Source organism: Polyodon spathula, chromosome 19 (assembly GCF_017654505.1).
Source record: "Polyodon spathula isolate WHYD16114869_AA chromosome 19, ASM1765450v1, whole genome shotgun sequence".
Taxonomy (NCBI): domain Eukaryota; kingdom Metazoa; phylum Chordata; class Actinopteri; order Acipenseriformes; family Polyodontidae; genus Polyodon; species Polyodon spathula.
This window is the reverse complement of record NC_054552.1, coordinates 8,055,826-8,074,082: the sequence shown is the minus strand read 5'-3', so window position 1 is coordinate 8,074,082 and position 18,257 is coordinate 8,055,826.

Genomic DNA, 18,257 nt, shown 5'->3' with positions numbered 1-18,257 from the left:
ATTTCCTGCTATTATAATATATTCATAGTCTTAATGTTCAGCCTTTGTTTTTTTAAATCCTGAATCCAGTCTATGGGATGCTTGTTAGTTCCCAACATCAGCTCGAATTGAAGAGAGACCCAAAGATAGCAGCTGAGAAATAAATTTGTTCTCAATCAGCGTCTGAAGGAAATAAACGAGTTTGATTTGAAATCAGCCCCAGTGCTGTGAACAGTTTAGTTTGGCCTATCATATAACTAGTTCCTCTAATTGTTCTGTGAAAGCGTTTAGTTTGTTTATTCACAATGATATTATTCAATATGAAGTGTGAATAATATAGCTGTGCTAGCCTGTAGTTTTGGTAATTGCAAACAACACAAGCAAAGCTTAGGTACTTTGTGTGTACAAACCATCACCATAGCAACTACAAAGCAATCATAAACTTACTGTACTCATTTACTCGGAGATAGATTAAAGCAATGATTACATGACTGTGTGCTAGCAATATGCTACTGTGCAGTAGATGGCGCTAGCACTTACTTATCTAAAAGACACTGACTGATCCGACTAGACTACATATCTACGGCAGGCAAATAGAACACGAAGAGCAGCCTACCATATCAATTTAATTTATGTGCTATTCATTTGTGCTTATTTTGCAATGTCTATTGAATCACAAACCAAAATTGCTTCTAAATTTGCAACACACTGCATCCTGTACTATGCCAGTTTACTGCCTGCACTTCATCTCTAAAATGTTCATGTCTAATTTTGAGTTTCCTGAAAATCATTTTAAAAAGATATTAGAGACGTTATACTCAAAGTTTGCAAATACTTTATATGTCCCTCCTAAAAGATATATTTACTCAATTCTTTAGGATTGATTAGTATGTGATCAATTAAGACTTCTTATCTGCAGATGCATATCTCAGCAGGAATATTATGGAGGAAGACATACGGACATGATCTGTCACACCTTAGCTTTTTACATAAATGTTAAGGCTATACAACATGTAGTCTATTGATTACAAAGCAAATGTTTGTTCAGGACTCAATCAAGGAAACAATGTCTCTCTTTGTATAGCCATGTCGCTACAATTAAATCTCATTAGTGGAATCGCTAATCGGTTAAAAAATATCCCTCAATCCAAATACAAAGTCCACTGGTATTTCTGATCAAGGCCAAATATATAATCCTCACATTTTATACACAAAGTATTATTATATTAAATACATTCTTATTTTATAGTTGCTACAGCGCTTGATGCTTTACATTATGCTATCGTTGCCCATTCTCTCTACGGCAGTAAAATAATACCAGGCACTTGAAGGAGATTAATATTGTCATAATTGCTGTCATTATTCTGACCCCTCACCTTAAAACTGTAAAAACAAACTAATCTTTTCATACTTCCTCACTAGTTCTGACCAGACATATTTATTATCCAATGTACAGAGACACTGGACATTGAGAATTGAAGTATTTTTTAAAGTCTTGTATGTGTTTTTTTTTTCCCTGAAGCAGATTCAAATAAAAGATTGACACATATTAGTTCATATGTTGAAGTTTCATAGACCTTGTTAACAATTGTGTTTTACATTCTGGAAGAACATTGCTGTTAAAGAGCAACTTAATATAAGAATATCAGTTTTCATAACTAATCTATTATTTTTATGTTCACATTGTAGATCATTTCAATCTCATATCCTCATGACTTTTTAAAGCTCAATAGTTAAAGCACCCCTGTGGCCTCAATCAAGCTCTCAAAGAGCTCTCTGTACTGATCTCTAAGTACAGCTGATACACCAGAGTGTAAACGTTAACCGTCCTACCTTCATCACTCTGACATTAGTGCAGACATGCATCAGTGAGAAATTTCACATCGAACAAATGTGGTATTTTTTCCAGTAGGGGAAGAAAGAGCTATATTGAGGCCACAGGGGTGCTGAGGAAACAGTAAAAGATAAAGAGATTCATAACAATTAATATAACTGGGTACATCTGCTGAAAACAATGGCTTGTTACTGAAATTGCTTGATTTTCATGCAAAGCCAACCAACTTCGTACTGCTTTTCTTTTTTGAACTGGAGATGCTAGTCAAGGGTTAACTGAAGACGATACAGCAGCTGGGGTGTTTTATTACTTAAATGAGCAGGGGGAAAGTACATGGAATACAAAATCCAAAGGCAATAAAAGTGATAAGGCTATGAAGCAAAGGTTAGGACTGTGAGTCTGCATTATGCGAGGCGCAGCTCTACAGGGTAGTACATGAGCGCAAATATCGATCAAAAAACCTGCTGTCTAGTTTTTACATCTAGGTCCATCAGAAGGATCACACCATGGATGTAAAATGGAATACATTCCCAGCCTATGGGGCCATGCTGCTTCTACTGCTGTCTCATTTACACACCAAGTGCGACGCTCAAAACGGCAAGTCTCGCTGTCTACTTTACAACTCTGTATAGCATAGCCCTCATTTTATAGAACATCGCTTTAAAGGTGTACCCATGGTTTTCTTGAGCATTAGCTACAATGTTTTCTGTCTCAATTACATCCTAGATTTAAGGGATAATGGCATTGTTGTACTGGAGTGTTACAGGGAAGGAACACACCACAGCATTTATTTATCTATGTCTAAAATAATCATGACCACCTGTCTAACATGCCAGATTTGTTTTGTTGATCGGTGTTATTATAACTATCACATGTAACTGTGGAATGTGTGTGGTTTTGTTGAGCATTACATTTTTAATCTTCCACTGAGGAAAAAAAAAAAAAAAAGTACTTCCTTTAGTTCCAAATAAGGCAGTTCCTTTTCTTTCAGTGTTCTCCTTGTGGTGTGAATTGTTATTAAAGCTAGCTTTTAGTGATGAGGTCTCAACAGGTTAGGATTAATGAGAAACTTGGTACAGAATATCAAAGTTATCTTAACTTCTTGTTGTTTCTGAAACAGAAAATTATATCCAAAAAGTATACATTTGTCAAGATAACTGAGATACTTAAGGACTGCTCGTTAGCCTGTATATTGATATTGCATTGCCATATTGCAAAAGTTTATTATTGATAAAGACTTCTCTAACTTTGTCCAAAATGTATTACTGTTTTAGTACTATTTTATGATATGAGTTCCTCATTCTATCTGGTATCTGGTAGATTACACTCAATGTGGAGCTGGTGGGTTTACAGCTGGGCTTATGCAAATGTAGATCAGAGTTTAATGCATGCTTTATGGACGAAAGTTAAAAATAAAAGTTGGTGTGCTATTTTTTCTACTCATTTATGCAATATAGCTGATTGATTGAACACTGTAGAGGGGTTGATATGCATATTGACTGCTGTATTTATATATCACGCTCTGCCCTATCATCCACGCATTTATATAATATATATTAGACCAGCTTGCTTGCCCCCCCCCCCCCCCCCAATAATGACATTAAGCATCCTGATTGAGGACCCCCACCCAGTTAATCCATAGAAATGCAGTATTCTAAGCAGATCACACACCCCGGGTAATCAAGGCCATCTTTCTTTGTAACCCAAGCAAATTCCAACTGAAGACTGCAACGTATTTTTGAGAGGGGTGGTTGTTTGCGCAGGTAGAAGTAATATTCATTATGTTTCATGTCATTTGTATGCGCTACAGGACCCCTAAAATCATCTTGCAGCCTCTTGGGGGTCCTTGGAAGCCCCTTGCATTGAGGTGATACATCCATCTGAAATGTCTTCGTATCAGATTTGTATCATACTGTTTTTAGAAAGCAACATATTATAACAAATATGGAATAGGGTTGCTGGAGTGGGTATCAATTTGTAATATACATCAAACTATAAAATATTTTATTTGAAGGCTGTAAATTTACAATTAATAGATGAAACGTTAAAACCTTCAATGCAATGGTTGTTTACCATTTAAACTACGATACAAATTGTCATTGAAAAACTAATTTGGTATTTATTGTCATTTTTATATGTTTTACTTTTACATTTATTAAAGTTTTTACATATATTTTCACATTCAGTATTCAGTTACACCAGTTAACAATGAATCATAATACTAAACGATTGTACTTGTTTTTACACAATAATTCAGGACATATTTAAAACACAATGCTATAGATAGGTTGGTGTATCAGGGTTCCTCTGCTTTAGGTCACATGGCCCAATTGCTGCTAGACAGCTGGAGTGAGTTTCAACACACATGATTAGGTGCTATAGCATACATGATTAGGTGCTATAGCAATGTCTTTGAAATATCTACGTATTCCAAAGAGCCAAATGATCTTCAGCATAAGAAGATCTACTCTTGATCTACTCCTCATACTATGTACTAAGCACCATGTTATTGAATTCTCAGCTGAGGCCCTATACTTCCACTATTGCTCTACTATTATGTCATTGTATATATACATTGTTTTAATCCTAACTTGTTGCATCTTATCCTATACCCTATCTTAGTAGTATTATTTGCACTTTCTGTAAACTATACTGTATTTAAATATTGTTTTGCATTGTAACCTTGTGTTGCCCTGTATCACTTGTAAGTTGTTCTGGATAAAGGTGTCTGCCAAAGAAAGAAAGAAAGAAAGAAAGAAAGAAAGAAAGAAAGAAAGAAAGAAAGAAAGAAAGGGTTCTTGCGATAATATTGCCAGTCCCAGTTCTTAAAACCTTGGTTAGCACTTTTTTTGGGTAACATCAATTTACAAAATGATGTCCTCCTGTCAGCTTTACCTGTAACTTTACCTCTTTACCTCTAGAGTGCTGGTCAGCCATGTCCAGGATAACAGCTGTTAAGGAGAACAATCCAATTGGATTTGTGCTTGGGGACATTGGCACAGATCCAGGTGTAACACTCATTAAACTTGAAGATTCAACCAATTCATTTGGTTTGAACAACCAAACACTGATTTTAACTAAAAAATTGGATTTTGAGGTAATTTATCTACACTGTTTATCAATGCTTGGGAGGTTTGATATTATTTTCCTGTCTCTAATACACAATGAAAAAACATCCCCCACTGATTATATACTGTTTTTAAAGGCTTACAAATTGACAGCTGATGGCAATGACAGGTACATGGTATCAAATAAATAAATCAAATAAATAAATAAATAAATAAATATATATATATATATATATATATATATATATATATATATATATATATATATATATATTTCAAATAAATTCTTAATCTAGATATTTGCAAAGGTATTACTTCCCTGTCTCCATCATGAAAACACAAGGAATGGCCTGTACAGTATATGGACGCCCCACCCCGCCCTCCTCCCATTGTTACATCATCAGCTTACATTATCAGCTAGTGCAGAGACATTCTAGAAGACTGTGTGACCACCCCTATCATAAATGCCGATAGCTTGACTTTTAATTTTTGTGTCCCTTCCCTTTTCTTTAGGCAATGGATCAATTGATAGAAGTTAAGATTTCTTGCATACGTGACGAAAACCCAATAGTAAGTACAATGCAGTAGGTTTTTCATATCATCTACTGTGGCATTGAGGCACAGCTCAGGATCAGGTTAAAAATACAATGTTGCCTTGCATTTATGCATTACCCTATTCTATATGGCATTCACTTCTTCAGATATAAACAGTTTCAGTTTTGGGTGTTAGGGGCATGTTTTTAATAATGGAGATAGATAACAGGAACCTTATTTTATAGACACATATTTGATGGTGTATTCATTTTCAAAACATGTACAACTAATGAAAGGCCATACATATTTATCAACAGATTATATATAACATTGGCTCTTTCGTGCAAAAACTTTTACACACACACTTTCATTCCTATATTTGTGGGGACTTCTCATTGAGTCTCACTATATTTTTTATTTACTATTACTAACTCCAGTCAGAAAAAACTCCACACAGAAGGCATATTTAGTTATTAAAAGGTATGTTACAAAGTGTGGCATTCTCACAACGTGTTTTTTTCAGGAGTTGCTATCTTTGTGGGGGCATTTTCTCAAATTTTGTCTACACATTGATATATATATATAATCTTTATTAGCACAAAAAAGTATGTTTTTAATAACATGTCTTGTTAAGTTTGTATCGTAGCTATTTTGGCTTTCTTGAAACACATGCTGTACAGTAGAAACAGATTTGTTTCAGTAAAGTATATGGGAAGATTTTGGTCTCCAACCACTTACTGTATTTTTAAACTCTTCCATTTTCTACCCCTTTTTAGAAAACTTTAGCATTTATGGTTAGGATTGTAAATGTGAATGACAACCATCCACAATTCAGTGAAGCTGAATATTTCATCACAGTTAAAGAGGTGAGTATCTCACAAAGTTTATCACAGCTAGATATGACTCAAAGTGTTCGTTTCTACAGCATCTTCACCTTCTCACAGGAAGGGATTTCCAGAACACAAATGATTTAAAATATCATAACTAGTAATTGTTTATGTCTCGTTACATCATGCCTTGTTACCACTGTAGCTGTACGTTTATACCCACCGAATTTGCAAGTAGGGTTAGCAATTTGAATCGAGGTGAAAATAGCCAAATTGGTTGACTAGTCCACACTTTAAAAATGTATGAATAAATTATGTATTTGATAATGGCTAGTGCTCTATTTGTGAACATACTGTTTCGTAACACTTTGCTATTTGTGCACTATATTTTAAAACGGCTTGGATTTTTTTTTTTAAATGTCATTTAAATGAATTGTAACTGCAATGATACTGCTGGCCATCTGAAGTCGCGCTCTTTATAATGACATTACAATCACATGGTGTGTGATCAGTCGGCCAGCAGTTTCTGATGCCTTACTGTAATGTTGCTTAGTGCTGAAAAATGTAAATTACAAAAAGTGTATTTTTAGCTATAATTTTTTTTTTAAATAAATAGGCAGAGCAGCTGTCCAGAAACCTACAAACATATGCAATGGTACTATAATCATTTGTCTTCATTCCAGCTCCAACCAGTTGGTACAATTGTTGCCAGAATTGTTGCTACAGATGCTGATGGTGACCAGCTATTTTATGACTTTGACCAAACAACTGTGAGTCTGAGTTGTTATATTCTTATAAAATATACATTAGTGGCAAAAACAAAACACAACCGTTTCCATACAAGTATTAATTTTGAAAAGTAATTCCTGCTTACTTTTAGTAAGGAACTATTAGTGGCAGATATTTATAATCATAAATGTGTAGGAAACGAATACATGAATGTTGTTTACATTCTTTTGCATTATATTGAAAAGTGGATTTTCTGTAGAACAATCTGCATGAGTTATTTATTTATTTTTTTTTAATATCCCTGTCCTAACAGTCTGTTTCCTATTACAGAGCGGATATGATTATTTCCAATTATTAACTCAGAATTCTCCAAATATCACGGTGAAGAAGGTTATTGATTACGACACAGTCATGCAGCTGAAACTGGTTTTATTTGCAAGGGTAAGTGCTACACACTGGATGACTGCTTGTCTTCAAGGCATATAAAACAAAGATTACCAAAGCTAGATATCCAAAGAGGGGGGGGGGGGGGGGGTCAAGCCCAAGCATTGGGATCCTAGTGTTTAATAATACACCAGGGAATGCAACACTAAGATATTGAAAACTAATCATCTTTATTGTACTGATTTATTTATACACTTATTTGGAAGAACAGGATTGTTTATTTTTTTAACCCTTGTAAAAAGAAAACTAGAGCTGTTTCAGTATTGCTTTTACATCTTTTTCGGGTGTTCTTTTCCGTTTTAATTATTATTTTTGGTTTGTTTTTGAGCAATGATTTGATGCAATGTTGAATTTTTTTTTCAGTTGTGAGCACTCTCCTGCTTAATTAAGTTACATGTTTGCTGATCATGAATCAATGAGTTCTTCTTAATCATGATTTTAATCTCTTATTGTACAGGATACACCAACTTCTCCACAAGGCCATACTGCCAATGCAACAATAACTGTAAATGTTGAGGATACCGATAACAGGCCACCTTGGTTTCAGCCCTGTCAACAACTGATACTTGATTCAACCACCAAAATCTGCCTCAGTTCCGGTTACACAGGCAATGTTAATTTAACAGAGAAAGTGGTAGGTAATAAATTGTAATGCATTTCTACATCATTCATTCACGGCACTAACTAGTCAGTGTCTGCCTTGTGCATTTTAAATGTTTAACTAATGTAATGTTCGTTTTGTGTGAAACCATTTACAGTGTACTTGCTGTTCACACTTATTGACCTCAAAGGGACCAAGTTCGTTTGGATGCGCGCTTAAGTTCTTTTTTTGTTTGTTTTGGGGTTTTTTCGGGGGGGGGGGGTGGGGTTTGCACCTTTTCCATTTTTTTCAGGATTGAGTTCATCTCAATGCGGTTTGCAAGTGCACTTGGTTCGTTTATATGGTGTGTGAATAGGATGTTTACAATATCCTGCAAGGTATCTTGAAAGTTGAATTGAAGTATTGCTTAGGTTTTTAATAGCATGTTTTAGATTTTTACATTGCTGTGGATAAAAGCAGGGTTAGGGTTAGAAGCAATTCGTTAATTTAATTAATACATTTGTTGAATGACGTACAGTAGACTAGTGCAATATTCAGTTATGCAACACTACACTGTTTCCTACTGTAGGCATTAATTTGAGAAAACATTGGATATATTATACGATTTTTTTTTATTTTGTCCAGTTGTTTGGCTTGCATTTTGGCAGCTGACTAAATTTAAATAAGAGCTTTAGTTAAAATAACAGTAGGCCTACATAATAACACAATAATTTAAAATGTAAACATCGGGTGTATTTATTGCTGATAATAACAACTCATTTGCTTTTTATTGTCATCTCAAAAAGCCAGATTAAATAGATCTGCTAGTATTGGTATTACCATTTAAACGTGGTTAATAAATAATCTACAATATCGTTTATTTTATTTTTGAATGATGCCAACACAACCTAATCAAGTGCTCTCTGTTATATCTTGCTGCGCACACAGATGCAGTTTTGTACTTAAAAAAAAAAAAAAAAAAAAAAAGGTGAGGATACAATCGAAAAACGGACGATTTAACAATTTCACTGTTTCCGACCGTGACAAAAAAGGAAGGCTGTTTTTTCTCTACTTATTCTCCAGAATATGAACTAAACTATGTGCAAAATGTTTACTTCCAAGTGATGTTACCATTCCTTTACTTTGTGCAAAATGACCGAGTTCAGCAGTTGTTCACATTGAGGTTTAGCAAGCAAATGAGACTCTGTGCATTTGAAAAACAGACCAAGACCATCGCTTTAGGTGGACATGGTTCGTTTTCCAAGCGGACTTTGTTGTTCACACTTCACACTAAATTTTCCAAACCCTCTAAACCAGGGGTCTCCAACCTTGGTCCTGAGGAGCCCCAATCCAGCAAGTTTTATAGGTGTCTTTACATCATCACTGGCTAAAGATCTGGAACATGTGTTAATCTTGACTAATTAAGCCAATAATTGGTTTAATTAAGTAACTGAGAGGTTGGTTGAAATGAAAACCAGCTGCCAAGTAGCTCTCCAGGACCAGGGTTGGAGATCCCTGCTAAACTGACCCAGTGTGCGAACAACACAGCCTAAAGAGAATCCATGAGTCTGCATTGTACGGTATTCAAATGAATGCGCTCATTCTTATATATTTCACCAGGGCATGATAATGAGTACCCATGCAGCGGGATCGTCCCTCAATGCACTGGCTGTATGGATCAATGAAAAAAAAAAAAACTATAAAAGAACCTACACTTATATCTGTAACCTGCTCCTGATTTGAACTCAGATTAACGACTATGGGCTAGATTCTGATCTCCAAATTGTCACCATTTTTCAGTAACGAAAAACCACACGTAATAGAGTTACCAAACAAAAAATAAACAACTGAAGATAATTTTGAGTAAGTAGCATTGAGAATCTAACCCTATCTATCTTAATAAATAAAAAATGCACCTCACTCTCCACATATTTAACACATCATAAATTCTACGATTTCTGTAATTTTTATATAACACTTTGTTTGCAGGACGGTCCTTTGCCGCTGGAACCAGATCCTCTTTATGCTATTGATGGTGATATAGGGATTAATACACTTGTCACCTATTCAGTTGTCAGTGGTAAGCAGGAACATGTTTTTGGAATGCTTATTATTTATCTACCGAATTCCATGTTTGCTGGGAGCTAGGCTTTAGTATATATATATATATATATATATATATATATATATATATATATATATATATATATATATATATATATATTATAAATATAGCTGTCCGTCCTCGTAGTGGGTCCCACGGCAGATGTGCATCACCTGGGCAATGCTCGCGTTTGGACAGGGAGCGCAAACCTTGAGCCCTCTCGGCTAAAAACACAGCGACTGACACCGCTGAACAAAGGAGCCAGCTCCTTTCGCAGAGCGTATATCGGGATTATGTCTTTGAAACGTACACTGATGTGGTGGATGCTGCCTACCCCTGTGTGTGTACTATATATATATATATATATATATATATATATATATATATATATATATATATATATATATATATATATATATATATATACTCAAAGCTGTAGTGGTTAAACTGAACACTGTTATATGAGGAGTAGGTTAAATGACAGCAAAACTTGCAAAGAAAATGTACAAAATGAAATTTACTGGTTGCATAAGTATTCAGCCCCTTAAGCCAGTACTTGGTAGAAGCATCTTTTGCAGAAATTACTGCTATGAGTCTTTTTGGATAGGTCTCTACTAGCTTTGCACAGTAGGATGGCCAACAAAATGTGAAAACTTTGCAGGAGGGTGAATACTTCTGCAAACCACTGTGTGTGTGTGTGTGTATATATATATATATATATATATATATATATATATATATATATATATATATATATATATATATATATATATAGATAGATAGATAGATAAAACTTTGTGATTCAGCTTTTTGTAGATTGTAGCATGTTTTGAAACAAGTTACAAAATAATAATAATCGATTAGTCCTGATAAGAGTGATAGCTGTGTTATAAAATATGTAGTTAAGGTATTATAAGAAACTATGCAATTACTCTTTGAGATTTTACATAAAATAGTAAATGTAAAATTTTCCCCAGAATATATCTCTTTGAATTTCAAGAAATGGGTTTGTACACACATGACTTATTTGTTTGTTTGTTCTGTAGGAAACGAACACAAAATATTTTCCATCAATCCAGATTCTGGAAACATAACAATGATTAAAGCTGCTGATACAGCAGGCCCCATAATACTGTCAGTCATGGTAAGCAAATTAACTGAACTCACCTGCAAGCTGAACCACATGAAACTATCAGAATGAAATCTTCAATAGCAAGTTTCTGAGTATGTCACTAGGTGTATGTGAGTCTGTCTTTCTTTGTTATTTATCTAGACAATCCCCTGTCAAATTCTAAAAATCTTTAAGGACATACTCAATGTTACTCTTACATATTTACATATATAGACTTGGAATGCAAGTGCAGTAAAAGTTCAACTTGTAAAGTTATTTTAAATGAGTTTGGATTCCAGAAGTAGATATAATTGGGTGCAAGCATTTGAATCATATCATATGCATGCTAGTAAAAGTTTCTGCTAACTACTTTGTCTGTTTGCTTAGGCTGCCCAGGTTAATGACCTGAATAAATTTGCACTCACCACAGTTACCATTGACGTTTTAAAGAAAAGTGCATACCCCCCGGTATTTGAAGCAAACAGTTATGAGGGGCTTGTACCCAGTGACGCCAAAGTCGGTAGCATGGTCCTTGAAGTGAATTCTTTTAATAAGCCTTTGAGGGTGTCTGCAAGAGACCAGGACTTTAGTGATGTAAGTATAGTTACAGTGAGTCCTTACCTGTCTGTAACTTTCTGTTTGTACGGTACCCAAAGGTGCTGGAACTATGGGTGCTGGGGGTGCGGCCAGCACCCCCTTGGCTTTGCATGACTTCCATCATATAAAGGGGTTACAGTTTTGTTCAATGGCTTTCAGCACCCCCACTTTAAAAATTGTTCCAGTGTCACTGATTGTACCCATATATAGAGGTATAAGAATCACACAAATAAAAGGTTTCTATTCACAGGGGGTGAATCCTGATTTGGAGTATAAGGTTCAAGGCAGTACTGATTTTAGAATGACCAAAGAAGGATATATACTTATAAATAAAAAGCTAACCCCAGGTCAACTTAACGTAATGGTAAGTGAGCATAATTGTTTATTCCTGACTGATTTAGCTACAATTTACTTATTTATTTTTATTTTTAATTCTCTTCAGTTTGTAAGTTTTTCATATAATCGAATTCCAACAAAAATGGTTCATGTCAGGTTGGCACTTTATTCATCTTGTGTCAGTCCATGTCTTTCAATTTGTTCCCCAGATAATCGCTGAAGATACTACAAATCTAGAGTCAGCAAGAGCAAATATCCAAATAGAAGTACAAGAGGGTAAGTGCATTATCAGTCAAACAATGTCATCATGTGACGCAGAATTTAAATCAAGTTTGTCTATTTTGACAATGTGGGCAGAACATGCGATTTTCATGTTTGAAGATTCTTTCAAAATCTAAAGGAATATTATTTTATTTTGAATTCGCTGGAATAAAAGAATAATTACAATAAAAAAAAAAAAAAAAAAAAAAATATATTGTTAACAATTAATTAGTTTCCATTGCGTTACTTTCTGAAACAGTCATAAATATTGTTATATGAACAAATATGAACATGGTCACTTCTACAACTGAATACGATTCCCAGACACCAATAAATAGTAATAATACTAGGATTCAAATTTCAGGAAGTACGAATAGCAGAAGTTAATGTAAAAAGTCAATGTGTTGGTCTGGTTGTTAAAAATGGTGTGCAACATTTTTCAAAAGCTTAAGAAATCACTAGAATCAATCAATCAACAATCAATCAATCAAGAGGATCACCTGAGTAGGGGTAAGAAGGACTCGATCAATCAAAGCTGTAAACAAGAACTGGATCTTTTGAGATGAGCTTATCATAATTTACAGCATTGTAAAGATTTATGATGTTACAGGAATGTTTCCTGGTCTGTTTGACCTTTATCATTAGTTATTGTTCCTTCATTGAATCATACCTCACCAGGCACATTGATGTAATTGTTTTCTAAATTATCAGTAAAAAATCTGAAAACAAATCTTGGGGATTTATTACATACAACTAACTAGGATGAACATGGGATTTGAATAGGCAAAATGCTCATAATTCTAAATTTTAAACTAATATTTGAAAAGTCATTCATTTTAAATTAGCAGAAAAACAAAAGTGTAATTATCTACACTAAAAGTATTATTTTATCATCAATGTCAACCTGTGCAGCTTCAGCCCCTAGTTAGAAGCCCGCTTATAACCGCGATAAGTGCTGTTGTTCCAGGTCTTACTAGCACTTCCATGCCGCCCACAACCACTGAAATCACAGAGACGTCCACAACGCCGTTACCAGACACCACGTCTAACTCCCTGTCGAGCACAATCCACTCACCCACCACAAGCCCCACCCAGACTTCAGGACAGACAACTGCAGCCCCATCCTGGTCCCCGTCATCCTCTCCTGCCCTCACAACTCAACCTCCCAAGACAGGTAGACGTGCATGGCTACAGTGCGCTTTAACCTTGTGTTGCATAATACAATGTGTTAGGGCATAGCTCGTTTTGTCTTTCAACACATTACTAACTGAAGCCGTCAGTTAAAAGGTGTTTTAAAAGGGTACATTATATAATGTACAGTATCTTTTTCTATTGGTTAATCTATCACCAACTATCATATCCTATTATGTGCACCCGCTTTAAGGCTGATTGTGAAGTTTGGGAAGAATATTAGTGTACAGTGCTTCACCTAATATGGACTTCAGAGGACATCACAGTGCTAACATGGTTACCCCCTTCATTTGCCCCACAATCAGTTTTGAGAAGTCAGAAACTATTTATGTTGTTATTGAAGCTGAGACAACAATAGAGAAGCATCAAGAGCACACATAATAGGATATAAAGCTGGTAGAAAAATCTTTACAAAAATGTAGTTGATATTAAGCATCATATATCTCTTAAAATTGTAGACATGTTTCATAATATATAAACCCTCTGTGTGCAGACAGTATGTTTTAATGGTATCTTTTAATAGGGCCATAGAACAGGGAAATACACTGGTGCTGGGCTTGCTGATAGACTCCCACCCACTAGTTACAGCAAGGACCCAATCCCATTACAATTACGCAAGTGAGGAAACACAAATTGATAGATAATCACTGTGGAACAAATTCAATGAACTTTCATGTATGCCATGCCACAAAGGGGTAAGAGACACTGACCACAGCAAAAACAACAAAGCTTCTGACCCTGTCTGTCACTCCAGACACTGTAGCAGAATGATGCCTGGTTGTTCTGTTAAAGTAGTGTTAACTAATCCGTTTTCTTACCATTTATAAGGACATTATTACCACTCTCCCCGCTACACCCCACAAGCTGATATGATCTTGATCTTGTCGTCTTTTATTGGGCTGTTTGTGATACTTTTTCTCCTCATGCGTATCTCACCGAAACGACCTATTGTGCGGCATTTTGCAGTAAATGACATATTTCTCAGGTTAGGATAAATCAATAATTTAACAAAGCTATTTTAAGTTGCATAGCAGTTTGCCGATTTGAAATGCTCTGAAGTATTTGAATTGCATTGAGAATCGTTTGTTTGATCATTGCTGCTGCGGGTCTGAATAACAGTTTTACAATCTGATAGACTGTGGTATATTTCATGATTTAGGGTTAGGTATTAGGAGCATTCAATGTATAGTATATTGTATATGTCTTTAAGTCATATGCTGCTTAGAAAAGGTTGGAAATAGGTAAAGCAGTAATTTTTTGAAGTTGTTACCAAATCAGTATCCATTATTATTTTGCAGAAGGAGCCCCTGTTCCAAAAGGAGGTTTCAGCTCAGGGGACATGGCTGCCCTTGGGGCAAGTTTAGCTGTCTTGCTGGTTCTGTGTATGGCAATCATCGGTGTGCTGCTATTTAAAATTCATAAAGGGAAAAAAGACTGGGAGCATTTATCACAAACCAGCTTAGTTCATAATACTGTAAGTACAGCACCTGCGTTTTTATTCAAACTGATTGGCTGTATGTCGTGATGAATGTCATATGAATGAAAATCATCTTTCTGCAGGTAGAACGAGGTGTGTTTAGTAAGTGATAACGGGGCTTGAAAGGATCTTGTGTGTCTACAGCTGAAATGTGAGCTTACAAGGTTTCTAATGAGCCAGAACCCCTTTTAAATGTAAGATTGAACACCATTGTGGAATAGTATGGCTTATATAGGGTAACAAAGACTTTCTCGAGATTCATGTTAATTTGTTATTAAACAATGTTGTATGAAATAACCTTTGCTTTTTTTCATCTAATGACAGTTTGGACGAGATTCTCTTCAAAAGAAACCAAGGTTGCAGTTCACTAATGAAGGCTACAATGCTTATGAAAATATAAACAACTCTATAACAAAGGTTCCCGGTGAACCAGATAATTTGTCTGACCACAAGCCTGACCACGAGCCAAAACAGGAGTCGGATCAGCCAACACATACAGACTCTGTGACCTTCCGCGAGAACCAGGTTGCCCTGACTGCCACTGTGATGACCTCCGCTCTGAAGGCTGACACCAGCAGCCAAGATGGGTCAGAGGACACTGACAGTGACAAAGAAATCAAATCCATCCTCACCAAAGAAAGAAAGAATGATGAAGAGTACAAATCTGTGTGGTTCAAAGAGGACATTGTCCCCGATGCCAAAGAAGATGTGGTGATAATCGAGAATGACCTGGAAGTGGAAGATGAGGAGGATTTAGAAGAGGGGGATGAGACAAGCGATGACGAAAAGGACGAACATCCTGATTCACCTAGAACCGAGTCTAAGGTGTTTTTTGAAGAGCCACCTACAAGTGTTGATACGGGCCTCAAAGTTGTTTACGAAGACCCTGACCCTGCAAAGACATCCACCTACAACAGCACAGAAATTTAGAATGATAGTTCTTGCACTATAGTAAATGATTAGTATAATAATCAACAATTTGACAATTGAATTGAATCAGAACCACTTCACAATCAATGAGTCAGTTTCAAAGTCTGTTGAAGTTTATTTTTTAGATCGTTTTTCTGAAATGTTTTAGGGAATTATTTGAAGTTTTTAAACACTGTTCATGTTTTCTAATAAAGTATATTTATTATTGTTAAAATACTCCTGGAGCAAAATCAATAAGCTAACTAAAGATACTGGTCTTGTCTGTAAATAATATTATATATAATATTGTGAGATTATGACATAAATAAGCTTTATTTTCCTTTTTGCACTGCTAAAATATATAAGAGATATTAATTATGGTTCTTCTGGTGATTGATTGAACATGTACAGATATGCTGCTATAACATTGCAGCATATATTTCTGTAAAATAATATTTTGCCTGCGATATATCAAATGTGTTTAGAATTATTCCAAAACCTGCCATAGTCACCACCTATGATGTTTGTTTTTAATGTTAATATGTTAAAATCTATATATATATATAAAATATTCAGATTTCATTAAAAATGTTTGACAAACCAAAAAAAAAAGTCACGTATGTATATAAACCTTATGCTCAAGACTTCTGGTTGGTTTGAAAAATGAAGAGACACTAAAGTGCTGATGTAAGGACAGGCGCAGTGCAAACAATTGCTGCTGAAAATCCAAATTGCCTAGAGGCCAGGCAATTATTTTGCACTGCCGCCTATGTAAGCTTAAGAGCAATGCAAATTACATAACATGCACAAATAATGAGCTGCAATCATGATAATGAGGGTCATAATGAGCGCCACCTATGCAAGTATATAGAAGCCACACTTACAGCCCAGAGGCGAGGTGAGTTAGGAGTACAGAGTAGTAGGTGCTGTATGAGATTTCACTCAGCATGAAATTGAATTATTTATCAGCCAACATAATTTGTGCTACCAAAGAGGCCATATGGTCCTCTATAGAAGAGAAAGTCAATGCTGCCAGTGTTACTAAGACAGTCAACCAGGTGATGAAAAGGTGGCAGGATCTGCGGCGGCAAACAAAACTCGTAACACAGCACAGGCATGCAGCAGAAACAGGAGGAGGAACGCCATCCACATCACAGCTGACACTGCTGGAGAGGCAAGCGGAGAGGACAATCCATCCCAAATAAAGTGACACTGGGTTTGAATATGTGGGGTCTTCTTCATCTTGCCCTTCTCCAAAGGTTTTCTTACCTGTCCTCAATAAGAGCCTTGTCAGAGGTGCAAAGCTTTTGGAGGTTCAGCAATTGCCCGAGTGCAAGGCAAAATCTTTACATTTCATTATAATGTTTGCACCCGCTTAGTATTCCAGATCCCCGCCCAAAATTACATGCTACTGTCCTTCATTTGAATACATTTCAATATCATTTAAATGGATTAATGATGGCAAAGTGATAATTTCAGAATGGGAGCAGAATGCCAGGTGAAAACCATTCTTTACATTCGGTCCATTTTTAGTGGCTACTAAAATCTCACTTTACTCTAGATAAACACCTTTTATGGCAGCAATATGGATGTTTTGCAGCCTCAAATCACTATGCACATATCCTTGTATTGGCCCCTAAATGGCACTGGATTGCAAACTGCCTCCTCCACCTAGTTCTGTTCGTTTTTGATAACCATTTTCATTAGCAGCAATTACATGCTCAAACAGTAAGAACATGACGCACATCTGTGCACTTTGACCATCGACAGGCAGGCTATAGCCTATGGACTTTGATTAAGAAAATATGTTTGGGTTATGCCAACATCAAGCCTTGAAAATTACTATATGTTTTGACAATAGTTTCCTTTTTTTATAACATTTGTTTTGAATATTTCACCAGACACATGCATACACTTTTTGGAACACACAATACATTTTTGTGTAGAAGTCACAAACATGGCTTAAACATATTCTGACTCCATAAAGGAAACACAGGACATACACTATAAGTTCACTTCCTGTGTACCAAGTTATAAAACCCCTCCTGAGTCATACACCCATGTTCTATGCTGCCCATTGTAAAATGGGTTCCTATTACCTCTAAAATGAATGGGGAGAGAAAACTGGGTATGTCCTAAAGGGAACATAAGGACCTTGTTATTTTATTGTTTTACATGTGCCCATGTGTTGCTACAACTGTTTGCATAAGGTGTGTGTATCTTTGAATTTATTTTATTTATTTATTATTTTTTACATTTTTACCACTTTTTAAACT